Below are 19944 nucleotides of genomic sequence, written 5' to 3'. Positions count from 1 at the left end.
CCCCATAAACAAAACAATCATAATAATTAAAACGAATCATTCCCGTTTGTTTCTTGTGCACTCGTTTTCAGGTGTGATGAAGTGGAAAGTCATTTTCTCACAGTTATGTTTCAAAATGATAGGAAATTTAGAAAGTTTAAAAAACAAAATGATTTGAATTCATTTTTTCAGAAGGAAACAGTCCCTGGATTTATTCCTCCCTGAGTGTGTTTACATTCACACTAATAATCTGATTATTATCTGATCTGATCCTGCGCTCATGGAAACGCTGTGAGATCAGATTATTCATGCATATACGCCAATAATCCGAGGATTATACATCTGGTTATGTGCTCAGCAGAAGAGGGTTAATGAGGAGCTGAACTCTGAACAGCCACGAGAAACCATAAATAAATAAACAAACCAGCTTCAAAGTAGTGATTTGATTATTAGATATCAGATTATTCTCAGCATAAACATTTCGATTTTTTTCTTCTCCAGTTCACAGCTGTTTTTATTAAACTATTAATTTATATTTCCATTATGTTTTAGTTCTTTGTAAAATGGGCGTGTCTCAGTAAAGTGGGTGTGTCTCAGTGTGATGGGTAGCATTAATGTACAAAGGGAATAAAGAATGAGATGAGTGTTTGATGACTGAGAAGAAAAATAAACAGCCATCTGGAGAATCGTCTCGTTTTCCATCTGCTCTTTACTCTGCGGAAGTTAAATGAAACCGGTTCGTTTAATCCTCGGGTTAATCTGGGCGACGCTATACAGAACGAGCTGTAAAATCTGACACTGTTTATATTTATTTCATTATTTGTTTACATGTGATTGGAGTCTGTACCACCAGGGGGCGGAGTTTGGGGTCATTTTGGCTGAATGTGGGAACTGCAGGCGTGTGGTCGGACACTCGGGTATTTTCAGATCCTGTGGTGCACCGAACTGTCAGTGAGACTGCAGAGACCCTGATTTAGCTTCACGCTAGCAATTACAATAAATTATTTTCAGGGGTTTAGTGCGCACAGCCGTGTGTTGTCTCTGAGCTGTGTGATTTATCAACGTGTGAAGACAAAACAACATGCAGTTCTTCATCCCAGCTGTGTGTTCTGATTTCAGTGGGTTAGCATTTCACACCTGCGCTCGGATACAACAAGAAAAAACAGCAAATAATCCTGAGCTACCCTTCGAGAGTTCTCGTGGTTCTTAATAGAGTTTAATGGAAAGCTTTAGCCAAAAAGCTTTACGTGTCCGAGACCATCGGAGATCACAGATGTTGTTTTTTAGTCGGGTTATTAGCCTGATGCTAACACTGAAACACTGAGTCACTGTTTGCACTTGTGTGTTAGAAAAATAATCCTGACTTTAACTCTGAACTGCTGTTGGGGAAATAAAAATAATACTCATGACCACAGGGATAAAATTGCCACATATTCCTTTTATCGTGAGGGTGTTTAGTCCTTATAAACACACACACACACACACACACACACACACACACACACACACACACACACACACACACACACAGAGAGAGTTCTCTTTCAGACTCATTCTTCTGGTGAACTCATCTTCTTTCCCTTTGATGTGGCTGTGTGTGTGTGTGTGTGTGTGTGTTTAATCTGCTAAATCAAGGGGTTGGTTAAAGTCGACTCTCCTGCTCTCACTTTCCAGACATTACGTTCTCACCCTCATTCTCTCTGATTGCAGCATTAATTTCTTTTTGTTTGTAAGCAAATTTAACTTCTGTCTTAAATCACAGGCTTCATTCCTAAATACTTCAGTTCCTCACTAGTTAGTGTTCATGCTCGGCCTGGAGGGAGCATGGTTTGTAACCTACACCACTATAATGTGTGAATTCAGGTGTGTACCAGCGGTCTGGCCCAGGGCAGGTAGCATGTCATTCCGGGTCCAGTGTCCTGGATGTGTATGCCTCCGCCAGTCTGTGTTCTGGTGTTGGAGGTGTGTAGGCCTGGTCTCATCCTGATGAGCTCAGCTCCAATACTCCCACTCACTGAATCTCTCAGGGTTAGGGACTAATCCCACAAAGGCTTTTCATCCGTCAGGCCAAGTCAGTTTATTTGTATCATGCTTTTAACAATCGACAAGGTCACAAAGCAGCTTTACAGAAAATTTAAAGATTTTAAACATGTGAACTAATTCATTTATCCCTAACGATGAAGGCTGAGGTGGTGAGGAGAAACTCAGGGAACCCGTCCCCATCTGGGTGATAACAGACAGCGTGATTTATAATAACTCACTTCTATAACTGTGTCCTATAGAGTCACAAAGTACAACTGTGTAACCAGGAAATGCATTATAGTTTAACAGGAAGTCTGTTTTGTTGAAGTTATAAACTGTTCATTGATGGAGACTTGAGTGTAAAACTGTCCATGACACCTGCAGTCCTAAAGTTATCATGTGGATTGGAGTCTGAAACCATCGAAGCAGAACTGTAAGAGTCCAGAGCGTCTTCTAAGTGTGACTTTAGTCTGTCCATATGGACGCCGTCCTCCACAGGAGCGATGTGATCAGACTCCAGCCAGAAGTAGGGCATCAGGATGGATCAGGCAGGTCTGAGTAGCAGAAGAGGTTCAGCATCACTGGGGTCTCAGGATCGACATGTAATGAGAGAGAGACAGAGACAGGTTGTTGTGTTTGCCCAGTGTCACCTAATGGTTAAGAACAGTGTACATTTTGTGCTGAGTACACTCAGGGACTCCGGTGAGACAAACTAAGGGTGGCATGGTGGTGTAGTGGTTAGCGCTGTCGCCTCACAGCAAGAAGGTTCCGGGTTTGTTTGAACCCAGCGGCCGGCAAGGGCCTTTCTGTGCGGAGTTTGCATGTTCTCCCCGTGTCTGCGTGGGTTTCCTCTGGGTGCTCCGGTTTCCCCCACAGTCCAAAGACATGCAGTTAGGTTAACGTGGGGCGGCCTTGGGCTGAGGTGCCCTTGAGCGAGGTACCGAACCCCTGACTGCTCCCCGGGCGCTCTGGTGTGGCTGCCCACTGCTCCGAGTGTGTGCGTGTGTTCACTGCTTCAGATGGGTTAAATGCAGAGGATGCATTTCGCTGTGCTTGAAGTGTGCATGTGACGAATAATGGTTTCTTCTTATTCTTCTCTTCTAACTATGACATCATAATTAAAAGGGGAGAGCCAGAAGGTAACACAGGCATGAGGGAGCCCCGGGACATAAAGCAGCAGCCACTACACCGTCAACAAACTCGAGTGAGCAAGCGAGTGGGGACTGACAGCATCCATACATCCCAGTTTACCAAACACTCTGTCTGAGGATCCTCCAGATCTCCTCCTTTACCTCATAAACACCATTAACACAAGGCTTGACTAAACAGATCTGTTTTCAGCCGAGACTTAAACGCTGAGACTGTGTCTGATTCCCGAACACTACTTGGAAGGCTGTTCCATAACTGTGGGGCTTTGTAAGAAAAGGCTCCGCCCCCTGATGTAGCCTTCACTATACGAGGTACCAGCAGATAGCCTGCACCTTTTGATCTAAGTAGGCGTGGTGGGTCATAGAGGAGCAGAAGTTCACTCAGGTACTGTGGTGCGAGAGCATTCAGTGCTTTAAAGGTCAATAGTAGTATTTTATAATCAATACGAAATGTGATTGGGAGCCAATGCAGTGTGGATAAGACAGGGGTGATGGGGTCATATTTTCTAGTTCTAGTAAGGACTCTTGCTGCTGCATTTTGAACTAACTGGAGCTTGTTTATGCTCTGACTGGAACATCCAGACAGTAAGGCGTTAAGGTTAAGACAAGTAAGGTTGAAGATTTTGATGTGGAAATTAGTGACGTTAGTTCAGTTTCTCTAAGGGGAGTAAAACATTCTAATTGCAGATCTGATACAGTTATAATGAAGTCATTGCTTCTACAGGTTGAAGGTGTGTAGGTTTCTGCAGTGGTCCTATTTCTAGTTAATTTTGCTACAGTATTAAATAGGAATCTAGGATTATATTTGTCCTCCTCTATCAGGGTGGAGAGATACATCGATCTAGCAGCACTATTAGTCAGCATATCAGATGAAAATTCAATTCAAATTGCCTGGAAATGCTGTCACTGAATTCAGAATTGAATACAGAACAACAGACTTTTTACAGAATTAAAATATGTTTATCCATTCTTGAGATATTACAAATCAAAGATTGAAAAAACGGCTTAATTTTTAGAAAACTGCCATAAAATTCTGTATGAGGATCACACGGTCCAAAATGGGCCTCATTAACCAATGTGATCAAATGTTTTTCTTAATAACTTTTTATTTTTCAAGATATTTACATGGAAATTGGCAGCACATAGATGGTTGTATACTGAATACAAAGTTTAAAAAATTAGTAAAAACCAAATTATGCAAATTAGTATTTAATTACTACTGATTATGCTAATTATGTAAAAACATTACATTGGTACACTCTCTTCTTCAAAGTTTCACCAAATGGCTTTATTTGTGCAATATAAAGCTGATTTTAACTCTCGTTTATGCATCACAAAGAAGGAGAAATCAATGTTAATTATAAAATCTGTATAAATAAACACTGAATGTCTCACATCTACCATTCTCTATTAAAATAAAAAAGTATAAACACGTAATAAAAGATTATTTCTAATCCCCTCTTTGTACTCTGTAGGCCTTTGTATTTCTCAGTAGGGCCGACTAGTGTTTATGTGAAAGAATATAAATGATTATTTTGATTAATATTCACAGCTTTCAAGGCGAACCTCAAAAAAACTGTCTGATCCACAATTCACATTAATTGAATTGAAATCGACACTCGCGTTTCTGACTTCTGGTTTTTTAAAATCTCATTCCGACCACTAAGATCTCAATATTTTTCATCAAAACAACTCCAGTTATATTCTAAACTAGTAATTTATTTACAGGAATCAGTTTGATTTGAAAAAATAAGTAGGTAAAGCTATGAAAACTCACTTCAAAGTCTCCCATGAATCAGAACATCAAAACTAGCAGAGGGAAAATTTTTCTGAATTCTTCATCAGAAACAGTGAGAGCGAGAGAACATCGCTATAAAAGTGATCTGATTGATATTGATGAGTAATCCAGTGGGAAACCGATCAGGAAAGAGAGAGAGAGACCGCTTTCCCGTGACTCAAAAAGAAAAGCACTGGCAGTTTCCCGACGTCCCGCGAGCAGAGTTTTTACTCTGTTGTACCGACTTCAACCTGTCGTTACTCCCAAAGTACTGAACAGATCTTAACCAGATACATTTCTCTGGAAAGCAGAGATTATAATCTTTTTAATGATCGTATTCACAATAGAAAATATTCAAGAGTTAAGCAGTGACAGATTTGGGAACTCAGATGAGCGTCTGCATGGATAATTCTCACAGCGCTGCCAGCGAGATTCCGATACTGACTCGGAGCTTTTCTGTACTTCAGGAGGCTCTGTTTCCATGCTAATTGGAAAACTACCAATCTTGTTTGATCCCATGGTGCGTGCATGTGTTTTCACTTCAGGTCAGCAGAACTCACACACACACACACACACACACACACACACACACACACACACACACACACACAAAAACACGCGTGAACCGTGCAAGCTGAATGGAGAAAATAATTGCAGGTTGATGAAGTGTGTGCAATTTAGCGGAGAGACTAAAGTTAGCAGTGGTGTGTGTGTGTGTGTGTGTGTGTGTGTGTGTGTGTGTTTTAGTGCAGATTTTGTGCTTTAATAAAGCCACTGCACCACTAACAGCTGCCCAAGTTTCATAAACGCTGGGTGTGTGTGCACTTACACGGGTTATTGGGACACAAGTTTAAATATATTACCCAGAATTCCAAACACAGTATCTTTTGTGTGTGTGTTTAAAATTAAAACTGCTATATTGATAGTGTTTTCTCCATGTGACTGATGTTTAGAAGAGTAAAACTGCAGTAAAATTTCAGACACCAAAATCTTTTTTTTTTTTTATCTCCAGAAGATGGACAAATCAACCGTTCTGGATTTGGGCTGAAAGTTCTGTTGTATAATGCTGGAAATGTTAATATGAAAGGTGTCACTCAACACGTTCTCCACTGCAGGTTTAGTTCGCAGCTGAAAGCTCAACATTCTGCTCATTATCCAGGTTCACTTTATGACAGATTTATTTTTGTATTTAATTACCAGAGCTCTGTCTGGTATTGAGTTCACACTGGGACTTTTTTTTTTTTTATTGAGCTGAATACAGATGAGTTTAAATCATTCATAGGAATATTTACACAAAAATTTGGTATTCAGAAAAGTCACATAAATTTGATATAACTTTCATATCCTACTCCTCCTGAGTGTGTGTAAATTCATGCATTAAGAAGGCTAACTAGTGTAAATATTGACTGATCGACTTCACCTCTTATCATTTTTATGGTAATGTACTGCACTTTTATATCTAGATTACTCTGTCAACTTCAAATAGCAAATGTATTTCAAATACACATAAATTAAATATATTTTAGATGGACAGCAAGTCAACCCAAATGCATTTTAGCACAAATAAGGCTACTTTTATTATTATTATTATTATTATTATTATTATTATTATTATTAAGGCTATTTTTATGACAAGTGGTTCAGTTAAAATGAAATGCGAGTGTATAAAAGGAGGGCGTGGCCCGGGGTCTGTGCAGAGGGCAGCTGTAAGCCGAGGCGGTGCAGATGGTGGACCTGACGAGCATTAATACTTTTTTAAATTCGTTTTTTGTCACTGCACTGGAGGGACAACACTGAATTCACCACCATAATTTCTCTCCATATTTTGTCCTTTTCATATGCTACATAATATTATTATTCTCCTAGGTATGAGTTAAAAAATACTTGAGCTTCTGTGTCAGAGAAATTCTTCTTTTTATGACCATTTAGAAGCAACTTTCTGCTTTAAACTTGGGCTTTTCGTGCAGTTTTGTGGGCGTCACCAAGTAGACAGAGTTTTTATTTAAGTACATCGTAACATGAACACAACTCCTCTAATAAATCTTTTTTCATAGTAATAATATTAATGTCAGGAAGAAGAGCAGTAATTAAGAGATGCACATGTGGGTTCTGAAGTCAAACAACTTCACAATACACACACATTTTAAAGATTTGTAGGTAATATAAATAAAAGTTACCAACATTCCTGTGGTGGAAAGAAATGATGTGAAGCTCAGAGACTCGACTGTAGTATGATGATTTATAGTTTATTTTTATGGATGCATCATATTCTCTCCCACTGCCACTGTCCTCTCATTAAGTGGAGGCTGCCTACGTTAGGGGCCTTAACGCCGGTCCCATACAGAATTCTGACGGTCCGTATCAGTGTGTGCAGGTCACGTCCTCCTCGGAGAACCCAGTCCCATCATTCTGTTCAGCAGAGGAGAATATCACATAAAGCACACAGCAGACACAGTGCTGCCAAAGTGTCATTATGAAGTCATTATGTGTTTCATGGAGAGTTTTGTTGGATTTTATTCCATAAATACACACATCACTAAGGAAGGAGCTTTAAACACACTTGTCAGTGGTGCAACGTGAGGTGTGTTTCGTCTGTGGAAAGCACTCTAATGCTTTTATAATAGTCAGTGCTGAATCTTCACGCTTTAATTATCATATCATTATATCATTACATCGTTCTGCAGTCAGCTCTAAAACCGTTTAGCAAAATACACTTCCTTTTTTATACAAGCCACACCTCAGTGTGGGTTTAATTACACTGCGTCCTAATCCACAGTACCCTCACTGTGTAGTGCACTATTTTAGACATCTGTTGGCTTGTATTCGTGCCTCAACGCCGATTGGAGAATGTCCAACGTTCTCATGAAATCCCACAATGCACTGCATGCTATCTACTCAACTTTAGGGTCCATATGAGTCCGTTTACCCACAATGCACTGCACATATTTAAAGTCTGGTGTCACTGGGTTTCAGAGCTTTCCACATGAATGTGATACCCTCGTTCAACTTTCACACACACAGGCTCAGCAGGATGCTTTTGGATATGTTTTCAGTAGCTCATCACAGGCTTCTTCATTCTGACTATTGAGGACTCGCTGTAGAAAACTGCAATGTGGCAGCGGGGGCGTGGTCAAGCATTGGTCTGTGAATGGAGGGCGGAGTCAGGGAAGGTAAGTGGCAGAATCACTGCACCTGACGTGAATTAACCTGTGTTTGTGTGTCTTCCCCAGTGACCACGCCCTATAAAAGGAGAGAGAGAGAGCAGAGAAAGGGAGCTCTCTCCCGACCAGAATGCATGTGTGTGCGTGTGTGAGAGAGTGAATGAGCTGAAAAGCCACATATACCACAGAAAATAAAAGTTTCTGAGAACTCAGTTCTGGCCTGCCGTGCTTCTGTGCTCCACCCACCCGCTCTGGTTCTACAGTGGTGCCGAAACCCGGGACGGAGCGCAGAAGGAGACAGCCCCATGGAGTCCTCCCCCTTCAAGGACCTGGTCCCTGCCCTCGCCTCGGCCCAACAGACCCAGCACCAGGCGCTGGTCGCCCTCCGGAAGGAGCAGGAACAATGGTTCGAAGCCCTGGTGCTGGCACAGCAGGAAGATCACCAGGCGTTCCGGCACCTGCTCGCGTCGGCGGGGTCCACCATCACCACTGCCACGGACCCTCCCCACCTCACCCTAATGAAGATGGGTCCGCACGACGACCCCAAAGCCTTCCTCACTCTTTTTGAGCAGGCAGCAGAGGCATGAGGTTGGCTGGTGGAACAGTGCACAGTGCGCCTCCTCCCCCTGCTAAAGGGTGAGGCTCAGCTGGCCACGCGACAGCTCCCCGCCGACAGCCGGCTGGTCTATGCCGACCTCCGCAGGGCCGTCCTCCAACATGTGGGGCGCACCCCAGAGCAGCAACGGCAGCGCTTCCGTGCACTGTGCCTGGAGGAGGTCGGCTGGCCATTCGCGTTTGGCCAGCAACTCCGGGACGCCTGCCAGCAGTGGCTGAGGGCCGACAACCGCGACGCCGAGGGAATCATCGACCTGGTGGCGCTGGAACAATTCATCGCACGACTTCCGGAAGGAACAGCGGAGTGGGTCCAGTGCCATCGCCCGGCGTCGCTGGATCAAGCCATCGAGCTGGCGGAGGACCATATGGCGGCTGTTCCGACAGCAGGACAGCTTCTCCCCTCTCTTCTCTTTTGCTCTCCCCTTCTGTTTCTCGTCCTCACCCCATTCCCCCACCGCAGAGGCAGGGGCTGGCTCCACCCCAGCCGGCCCACTGCACCTGCTGTGCCCTACCATTTCCTACTTCCATGTCTGTGTCTTCCCCCTCTCAGATGAGTGAGCTCCGAAACACTGGTGCAGAGGGAGAGCCTGGGCTGGTATGCTGGCGCTGCAGGGAGCCGGGGCACCTCCAGCATCAGTGCTCAGCGATGGAGGTGGGCGCGGTGGTCCGGATCCCCGACGCGCCAGGGACCGCCCTCGATTGGGCCAGAGTGTATCGCATACCGGTGAGTATCCAAGGGGATACGAATCAGGCTTTGGTGGACTCCGGCTGTAATCAGATCTCAATCCACCAAAGCCTGGTGCAAGATGAGGCATTGGGGAGAGCACAATTGGTGAAGGTGTTGTGTGTGCATGGGGATGTTCACAACTACCCTTTAGTGTCGGTCCACATTCTATTTCAAGGGGAGAAATTTGGAGTAAAGGCGGCGGTTAATCCTCACCTTACCCACCCGATAATTTTGGGGACTGATTGGCCGGGATTTAGGGAATTAATGTCACATTTAGTGAAGAGTGGGGCCTGCAATAATTTAGCGGGGGAAGGTCCCGGTGTGGCATTGGTGGGAGCAGCTGTCACAGAGCCGTCTACGTCATCACTGCGTCAGAGTGAGGAGCAGCATGCTCCTCCTCCCTCTCTCTGGGAATCCCTCGCAGATTTCCTGTTAGAGCAGTCACGAGACGAGATTCTGCGGCATGCATTTGACCAAGTGAGAGTAATCGATGGTCAAACACTCCAGCCAAACACCACCTCATCCTTCCCCTATTTTTCCATTATTAAGGATAGATTATACCGAGTGACGCAGGACACTCAGACTAAGGAACCAATAATGCAGCTTTGAATCCCAAAGAGCCTCTGGGAATTTATATTCCAGGTGGCTCACTTTAATCCCATGGCCGGACACGTGGGGCAGGATAAGACACTAGCCCGAATAATGGCCCGGTTCTATTGGTGAGGGATTCGCGGTGATGTCCGTAGGTGGTGTACGGCGTGCCGCAAATGCCAGTTAGTAAATCCCGCGGCCATTCCAAAAGTGCCTTTGCGCCCTCTGCCATTAATCGAGACCCCGTTCGAAAGAATTGGGATGGATCTCGTTGGGCCATTAGATCGGTCAACACGAGAATATCGCTTTATTTTAGTCCTGGTGGACTATGCAACGCGATATCTGGAAGCAGTGCCTCTTCGCAATATCTCAGCACGTAGTATTGCAGAAGTGCTCTTCCGCGTCATCTCCCAGGTTGGAATCCCCAAAGAGATTCTGACTGATCAAGGCACTACATTTATGTCACGCACACTGCGCGAACTGTATGGGTTTCTGGGAATTAAGCCTATCCGCATCAGCGTGTATCACCCACAAACGGATGGCTTAGTTGAACGGTTCAATCGCACTATCAAGAACATAATTCAGAAATTTGTAAGCGAGGATGCACGCAACTGGGATAAATGGCTCGAGACCCTGCTATTCGCAGTGCTAGAGGTCCCACAAGCCTCCATGGGGTTCTCCCCGTTCTAATTATTATACGGGCGTAAGCCGTGTGGAATTCTAGATGTGCTGCATGAAAATTGGGAGGAGGGACCTTCAACAAGTAAAAATGAAATTCAATACGTTATCGACCTGCGCGCCAAACTCCACACACTCACGCACCTAACCTAGGAGAATTTGCGGCAGGCCCAAGAATGCCAAGTCTGTCTGTACGACAGGGGCCCGCGCCTTAGGGAATTCACACCGGGAGATAAAGTACTCGTGTTGTTGCCCACGTTGAGCTCCAAATTGATTGCCAGGTGGCAAGGACCCTTTGCGGTCACATGGCGAGTCAGGGACGTCGTCTATGAGTTGCGGCAAACGGACAGGGTTGGGGCGTTACAGATTTACCACCTCAATGTGTTAAAACTTTGGAACGAGGAGGTCCTCGTGGCATTGGTGTCGATGGTTCCAGAGAAGGTGGAGCTGGGGCCGGAGGTTCAAAAAGGAAAATTGACATCGCCCACCGCTCCAGTGCCCTGTGGAGAACACCTCTCCCCGACCCAACTCACGGAGGTCGCCCAGTTGCAGACAGAATTTTCTGACGTATTCTCTCCCCTGCCCGGCCGCACCCACCTCATAGAACACCACATTAAGATGCCCCCGGGGGTGGTAGTGCACAGCCACCCTTACAGACTGCCCGAACACAAAAAAAAGGTGGTTCGAGGACATGCTCGAAATGGGCATCGTCGAGGAGTCCCACAGTGACTGGAGCAGCCCGGTGGTCTTGGTTCCCAAGGCCGACGGGTCGGTCCGGTTCTGTGTGGACTATAGAAAAGTCAACATGATGTCTAAATTTGATGCGTGCCCAATGCCTCGTATTGACGAATAGCTCGATTGACTAGGCACGGCTCGTTTTTATTCGACACTGGATTTGACCAAGGGATATTGGCAGATCCCCTTGACTCCGTTATCCTGAGAGAAAATGGCCTTTTCCACACTGTTTGGCTTACACCAGTTCGTCACACTTCCTTTTGGGCTGTTTGGGGTGCCCACTACATTCCAGCGGCTTATGGATAGGGTCCTCCGCCACCTACGTGGCCGCATACTTGGACGACATCATTATTTATAGTAATGACTGGCCGCGACACCTAAAACACCTAAGGGCCGTCCTTAGGTTGCTGAGGCGAGTGGGTCTCACAGTCGACCCAAAGAAGTGTGCAATTGGGTGGGTGGAAGTACGGTATCTGGGCTTCCACTTGGGTAATGGGCAGGTGCGTCCCCAAATCAATAAGACAGCAGCGATTACGGCCTGCCCGAGGCCCAAGACCAAAAAGGGGGTGAGAGAGTTCCTGGGGCTGGCTGGCTGGCTACTATCGTAGGTTTATACCTAATTATTCGGACTTCACCAGCCCACTGACTGATCTGACTAAAAAGGGGGCACCAGATCTGGTCCAGTGGACGGAGCAATGCCAGCGGGCTTTCTCTGAGGAAAAGGCTGCACTGTGTGGGGGGCCACTGTTACACTCCCCTGACTTTTCTCTCCCCTTTGTTTTGCAGACGGATGCGTCGGACAGAGGGCTGGGGGCTGTTCTGTCCCAGGAGGTGGAGGGGGAGGACTGTCCAGTGCTGTACATCAGCCGGAAGCTGTCGGTGCATGAGGGCCAGTACAGCACCATAGAAAAGGAGTGCCTCGCCATCAAGTGGGCGCTCCTTGCCCTCCGCTCCTACCTACTGGGACGCCCTTTCACCCTCTGATCGGACCACGCGCCCCTCCAGTGGCTCCACGGCATGAAGGATGCCAACGAGCGGATCACCCGTTGGTATCTGGCACTCCAGCTGTTTAAGTTCGAGGTGGTCCACAGGCCAGGGGTGCAGATGGTCGTGGCGGATTTCCTCTCCTGTCGGGGGGGTGGATGTCAGCTGCAGGTCGGACGGCTCCCCGGCCTGAGTCGGGCGGTGGGTGTATGTGGCAGCGGGGGCGTGGTCAAGCATCGGTCTGTGAATGGAGGGCGGAGTCAGGGAAGGTAAGTGGCAGAATCACTGCACCTGACGTGAATTAACCTGTTTGTGTGTCTTCCCCAGTGACCGCGCCCTATAAAAGGAGAGAGAGAGAGCAGAGAAAGGGAGCTCTCTCCCGACCAGAATGCATGTGTGTGCGTGTGTGAGAGAGTGAATGAGCTGAAAAGCCACATATCTCATCTCATCTCATCTCATTATCTCTAGCCGCTTTATCCTTCTACAGGGTCGCAGGCAAGCTGGAGCCTATCCCAGCTGACTACGGGCGAAAGGCGGGGTACACCCTGGACAAGTCGCCAGGTCATCACAGGGCTGACACATAGACACAGACAACCATTCACACTCACACCTACGGTCAATTTAGAGTCACCAGTTAACCTAACCTGCATGTCTTTGGACTGTGGGGGAAACCGGAGCACCCGGAGGAAACCCACGCGGACACGGGGAGAACATGCAAACTCCACACAGAAAGGCCCTCGCCGGCCCCGGGGCTCGAACCCAGGACCTTCTTGCTGTGAGGCGACAGCGCTAAAAAGCCACATATACCACAGAAAATAAAAGTTTCTGAGAACTCAGTTCTGGCCTGCCGTGCTTCTGTGCTCCACCCACCTGCTCTGGTTCTACATGCAGGTAATAAATTGAGTCCCGTTAATAACACACAGGTGCAGCGTTCAATCATTACCACTCATTTGCCCTGACACCGCCCTTCATTCACAAACCGGTGCTCGACCACGCCCCCACTGTCACACACTCACTGTCGGTTTTCATAGGTCATGATGAGCCTCAGTATAGCAGTCCTCATTTTAACTGTGTTAGCAGTTAACGCTAAGTGTAATTTCAGTGGTGTTATTCATATGGAGTGTTTAATCAGTGTTTTACTGACATGCCTGAGGGAAATGTTTATGTTCCAGATGGTTCTGTCTCTTTTCAATGCTCACTGTATCTTTTAATTTGCCTTTATAAAACACTTAACTACTACGTGCTAGCTTGCTAAATTGTTAGCATCTATATTTCGCTAGCTTCCATCTTCAGCGTCCATATTTCCCACTTGTCTAGCAATAATGTTGCCCAGACTAACCAGTTGTGTGCCGAATGTGCTTGGACTTCCAATGTCCAACTCTCAAATAAACCAGTTCCATTTAAACATGTGAATAAATACTCCTGACCACCGCATGGTTGTCAAGGGTTCAACCTTCTTTTGTTCCCAAAACATGTCTTCATGGTGTAATGCTGGAACATTGCTCCTGAAACCCCACCATGTCCTGAAGCTGTTCCACTGGACTGAGATCTTTGTGTTATGGTGTGTTTTTGTGCTGGAGGCTGTCCATTGAGTATCATGCACTGAGGTATACCAGGAGAACCAAAGAAAAAGTTCTGTCAGAGTCATGTTCTAGTGTCGGACAGGTGTTCCTAAGAAGCGGTCAATTTGTATTTAAATAATAGTAAGTACAGGTGACTTTGACTCCTTTATGTTATCCTCATGTTCTGTGTTCATCTAGGAAAAAGTGTGTGTGTGTAAAATAATAGTGTACACAGCGTTATCTCCATCTGCGTTGTGCAAGTCAGTGTTTACTGTCTGTTCTTTGATGTTGCAGATTGTTAATTATGTTCTGAGCACGCCTTTCCCATCAGAGTTTACAAGTCAGCATTACCCACAATGCACTGCTGTTTATAGCAGTACGCCATGTCCCAAACACCACTGAGTTATTAAAGTAAAGTCTGACCGACAAACTCCAGCAAACACAAGACTTCATATGCACTGTCCTGCTAGCTAACAAGACAATTAGGACGTAGCATAGGATATTAGCACTTAAACTGTGTGAACTCCAGCTCTATGTTCCTGATAATACAGCTTTAAATTTACACACACACACACACACACACACACACACACACACACACACACACAGAGTGCATTGTGAGTAAACTGGCCAACACTGGAGTGAAAATACTGTTTCATGAATGTTTTTTACAGTATGTTTCTTTTTTGTGAGCTGGTAGTAACTTTTCCAAGTGTGTGTCTGTGTGTGTGTTGCCATTATAATACTTAATTTTTGCTTCAGTGTCTTTTCATTCATGTGTGCTCATGTCAATATATTTAACATGAGTGTTGATGTCATCACTCAGTCAATTTGGGCTTTATAAGCTGTGTGAATTTTACACTGGAAACTCTAGCAACTGAAAACCACACACACACACACACACACACACACACACACACACACACACACACACACACAAAATACTTAAACATCCATGAATCTTGATACAGAATCTCTGAAAACATACTCTCTAAAGCCTCGGTCACAACCGGCCGTACGTGCTCCTACGGCCGGTCTACGTGCAAAAAACGCAAGAAACGCACGGAGGGCGCGCGTGTGACGTGCTGATTTTCAAGCCGTAGACTGGCCGCAGATCAGCCGCAGAGGTTCTTTGTCATGTCAAACAAACTCTACGGGCGCTTACATTTTTTTCAGGTTCCAAGACAAACTTATGGCCAACGTGCGTCTTTCTCCACGAACAAAAAAAACGCAGCGATTTGGGAAACGCCAAAAATCGCATGGCCAAAAAATCGTACGTCCGGTTGTGACCTAGGCTTAACAGACACTGAGATTAACGCCATGTGTGTCTGTGTGCTGCTGGTTAAAGTAGTAAATGACAGAACACTGACCTGTTATTGGTGCCATGTGTCTCTGTGCTGCTGGTTAAAGTAGTAAATGACGGAACGCTGACCTGTTATCAGTGCTGTGTGTTTGTGTGCTGCTGGTTAAAGTAGTAAATGATGGAACGGTGACCTGTTATCGGTGCTGTGTATCTTTGTGCTGCTGGTTAAAGTAGTAAATGACAGAACGCTGACCTGTTATCGGTGCTGTGTCTCTGTGCTGCTGGTTAAAATAGTAAATGACGGAACGCTGACCTGTTCTCTGTGCTGTGTCTCTGTGCTGCTGGTTAAAGTAGTAAATGATGGAACGCTGACCTGTTATCGGTGCTGTGTGTCTCTGTGCTGCTGGTTAAAGTAGTAAATGATGGAACGCTGACCTGTGTAGGTGCATTTGGTAATTGAGTGATCAATCTCATTAAATCTGAAGGTTAATAATTAAATCATTAAATTGAATCAGTCTCATTGAATCGTTTTCATTGAATCAGTCTCATATTATCATTGAATCAGTCTCATATTATCATTAAATCAGTCTCATTTATTAATACCATTAATTTTGGTGCTTAATAATTGTAACGGTTCACGAGGCGTGGGTGGAGCACAGAGGATGGCAAGACAGAGATCAGGTTTTCAAAAGGCTTTATTGCCACACTTTTCAGTGAACAATTCTATATGGGCTAGACACACACACAGTCAGCGTCTAGTCCGGAGATGAGTTCCCCTTCTCTCGCTCTCCCTCCTTAAGTAGGGCGCGGTCACTGGGAAGACACACAAACACAGGTTAATTGCCATCAGGTGTAGTGATTCTGCCACTTACCTTCCCTGACTCCGCCCTCCTGTCACAGACCGGCGCTTGACCACGCCCCTGCTGCCACATACCCCCACCGCCCGACTCAGGCCGGGCGGCCGTCCAGCCTGCAGCCGACTCCCCCCCCCTTTACGGGAGAGGAAGTCCGCCACGAACATCTGCGCCCCCGGCCTGTGGACCACCTTAAAATTGAAGGGTTGGAGTGCCAGATACCAACGGGTGATCCGCGCGTTGGCATCCTTCATGCGGTGGAGCCACTGGAGGGGCGCATGGTCCGAACAGATAGTGAAAGGGCGCCCCAGCAGGTAGTAGCAGAGGGCAAGGACCACCCACTTGATCGCCAGACACTCCTTCTCGATAGTGCTGTAGCGCCCCTCACGCACTGACAGCTTCCTGCTAATGTACAGGACGGGGCGGTCCTCCCCCTCCACCTCCGGGGACAAAACCACCCCCAGCCCTCTGTCCGACGCATCGGTCTGCAACATAAAAGGGAGAGAAAAGTCAGGGGAGTGTAATAGTGGCCCCTCACACAGTGCAGCCTTTACCTCAGAGAAAGCCCGCTGGCATTGCTCCGTCCACTGGACCGGATCTGGTGCCCCCTTTTTAGTCAGATCAGTCAGCGGGCTGGTGATGTCCGAATAATTAGGTATAAACCTACGATAGTAGCCAGCCAGCCAGCCCCAGGAACTGTCTCACCCCCTTTTTGGTCTTGGGCCTCGGGCAGGCCACAATTGCTGCTGTCTTGTTAATTTGGGGACGCACCTGTCCGTTGCCCAAGTGGAAGCCCAGATACCGTACTTCCACCCGCCCAATCGCACACTTCTTTGGGTTGGCTGTGAGACCCGCTTGCCTCAGCGACTTAAGGACGGCCCTCAGGTGTTGTAAGTGCCGCTGCCAGTCATTACTATAAATGATGATATCATCGAGGTATGCGGCCGCATAGATGGCGTGGGGGCGGAGGACCCTGTCCATCAGCCGCTGAAATGTAGCAGGTGCCCCAAACAGCCCAAACGGAAGTGTGATGAATTGGTGCAAGCCGAACGGTGTGGAAAAAGCCGTTTTTTCCCGGGATAATGGAGTCAAGGGGATCTGCCAATAACCCTTTGTTAAATCCAGCGTCGAGTAAAAACGAGCTGTGCCTAGCCGATCGAGCAACTCATCAATACGAGGCATTGGGTACGCATCAAATTTAGACACCGCGTTGACTTTTCTATAGTCCACACAGAACCGGACCGACCCGTCGGCCTTGGGTACCAAGACCACCGGGCTGCTCCAGTCACTGTGGGACTCCTCGACGATGCCCATTTCAAGCATGGCCTCGAGTTTTTCCCGAACCACTTTTTTTTTTATGCTCGGGTAACCTGTAAGGGCGGCTACGCACTACCACCCCCGGGGGCGTCTCAATGTGGTGCTCTATGAGGTTGGTGCGGCCGGGCAGGGGCGAGAACACGTCCGAAAACTCAGTCTGCAACTGGGCAACCTCCGCGAGTTGGGTCGGAGAGAGGTGGTCTCCACAGGGGACCAGAGAGGTACGCGATGCCAATGTTCCCTTTTGCACCTCCGGCCCCAGCTCCGCCTTCTCCGGAACCACCGACACCAATGCCACGGGGACCTCCTCGTTCCAGAGTTTGAGTAGGTTGAGGTGGTAAATCTGTAGCGCCCCGCCCCTATCCGTCCGCCTCACCTCATAGTCAACGTCCCTGACTCGCCGTGTGACCTCAAAGGGTCCTTGCCACTTGGCAACTAATTTGGAGCTCGATGTGGGCAACAGTATGAGTACTTTCTCTCCCGGTGCGAACTCCATAAGGCGCGTACCCTTGTCGTACAGGCGGGCTTGTCGTTCTTGGGCCTGCCGCAAATTCTCCTGAGTTAGGTGCGTCAGCGTGTGGAGTTTTGCGCGCAGGTCAATAACGTATTGGATTTCGTTTTTACTTGGTGAAGGTCCCTCCTCCCAATTTTCCCGCAGCACGTCTAGGATGCCGTGCGGCTTACGCCCGTATAACAATTCGAACGGGGAAAACCCCGTGGAGGCTTGGGGGACCTCTCGCACTGCAAAGAGCAAGGGTTCGAGCCATCTATCCCAATTATGTGCGTCCTCACTTACGAATTTTTTAATTATGTTCTTGAGGATGCGGTTGAACCGTTCAACTAAACCGTCCGTTTGTGGGTGATACACGCTGGTGCGGATCGGCTTAATACCCAACAACCCATACAGTTCGTTCAGTGTACGTGACATAAACGAGGTGCCTTGGTCAGTCATAATCTCTTTCGGGATTCCAACTCGGGAGATAACGCGGAAGAGTGCCTCCGCAATACTGCGAGCTGAGATATTGCGAAGAGGCACTGCTTCCGGGTATCGCGTTGCATAGTCCACTAGAACTAATATAAAGCGGTACCCTCGTGCTGACCGATCTAATGGCCCGACGAGATCCATCCCAATTCTTTCGAACGGGGTCTCGATTAATGGTAGAGGGCGCAAAGGCGCTTTTGGAATGGCCGCTGGATTTACTAACTGGCATTTGCGGCATGCCGTACACCACCTACGGACATCGCCGCGAATCCCCGGCCAATAGAATCGGGCCATTATTCGGGCTAGTGTTTTATCCTGCCCTAAGTGTCCAGCCATGGGATTAAAGTGAGCCGCCTGGAATACCAATTCCCGGCGGCTCTTTGGAATCAAAAGCTTCGTGACTCGCTCTTTAGTTTGAGTGTCCTGCGTCACTCAGTATAACCTATCCTTCATAATCGCGAAGTAAGGGAAGGACAGGGTGGCGTACGGCGGGAGTGTTTGACCATCGATTACTCTCACTTGGTCAAACGCATGCCTCAGAGTCTCGTCTCGCGACTGCTCTAACGGGAAATCCGCGAGGGATTCCCCAATAGAGAGAGGAGGAGCCGGCGGCTCCTCACTCTGACGCGGAGATGACGTAGACGGCTCTGTGACAGCTGCTCCCGCCAAAGCGACACCGGGACCTCCCCCTGTTAAATGGCAGGACCCACTCCTCACTAAATGTGTCATTAAATCCCGAAATCCCGGCCAATCAGTCCCCAAAATTAAAGAGTGGGTAAGGCAAGGATTAACCGCCGCCTTCACTATGGCTTTTTCCCCTCTGAAAAAAATGTGGACCGACACCAAAGGGTAGCAGTGAACATCCCCGTGCACACACAACACCTTCACCCCCTGTGCTCCCCCCAATGCCTCGTTTTGAACCAGGCTTTGGCGAATAGAGGTCTGATTATAACCAGAATCCACCAACGCCTGATATGTAGCCCCTTGGATACTCACCGGTATGCGATACGCTCCGGCCCGATCGAGGGTGGCCTCTGGCGCATCGGGGATCCGAACCACTGTGCCCACTTCCATTGCCATGCACTGCTGTTGAAGATGACCCGGCTCCCGGCAGCGCCAGCAAACCGGCCCGGGCTTTCCCTCTGCACCGGTGTTCTGGGGCTCACTCACCTGAGGTGGGGGAGAGACAGACACAGAAGGGAGAAACGGGAGGGCACCGCGGGTGCAGCGGGCCGGCTGGGGTGGCGCCGGCCCCCGTCTCCGCAGTGGGGGAATGGGGTGAGGACGGGACACAGAAGGAGGGGGAGAGAGAGAGAAGAGGAGAGAAGAGAAGACGCCGTCTGCTGTCCTGCCGCTGGAACAGCCGCCAAATGATCCTCCGCCAGCTTGACTGCCTGATCCAGCGACGCCGGGCGGTGGCACTGGACCCACTCCGCGGTTCCTGCTGGTAGGCGAGCAATGAATTGTTCCAGCACCACCTGGTCAATGATCCCCTCGGCGTCGCGGTTG

General features: G+C 47.6%; 1 protein-coding gene across 1 annotated transcript in view; it reads left to right on the top strand.

The window, feature by feature from the left end:
- nt5dc1 (5'-nucleotidase domain containing 1) overlaps positions 1-19944 on the top strand; it is a 68410-nt gene that overhangs the window by 12635 nt on the left and 35831 nt on the right. The window lies entirely within an intron of this gene.

Source organism: Neoarius graeffei, chromosome 2, assembly GCF_027579695.1.
Source record: "Neoarius graeffei isolate fNeoGra1 chromosome 2, fNeoGra1.pri, whole genome shotgun sequence".
In the NCBI taxonomy this organism is placed as follows: Eukaryota; Metazoa; Chordata; class Actinopteri; order Siluriformes; family Ariidae; genus Neoarius; species Neoarius graeffei.
The sequence above is the reverse complement of the archived record's forward strand: the minus strand, read 5'-3'. Positions and strand labels throughout refer to the sequence as shown.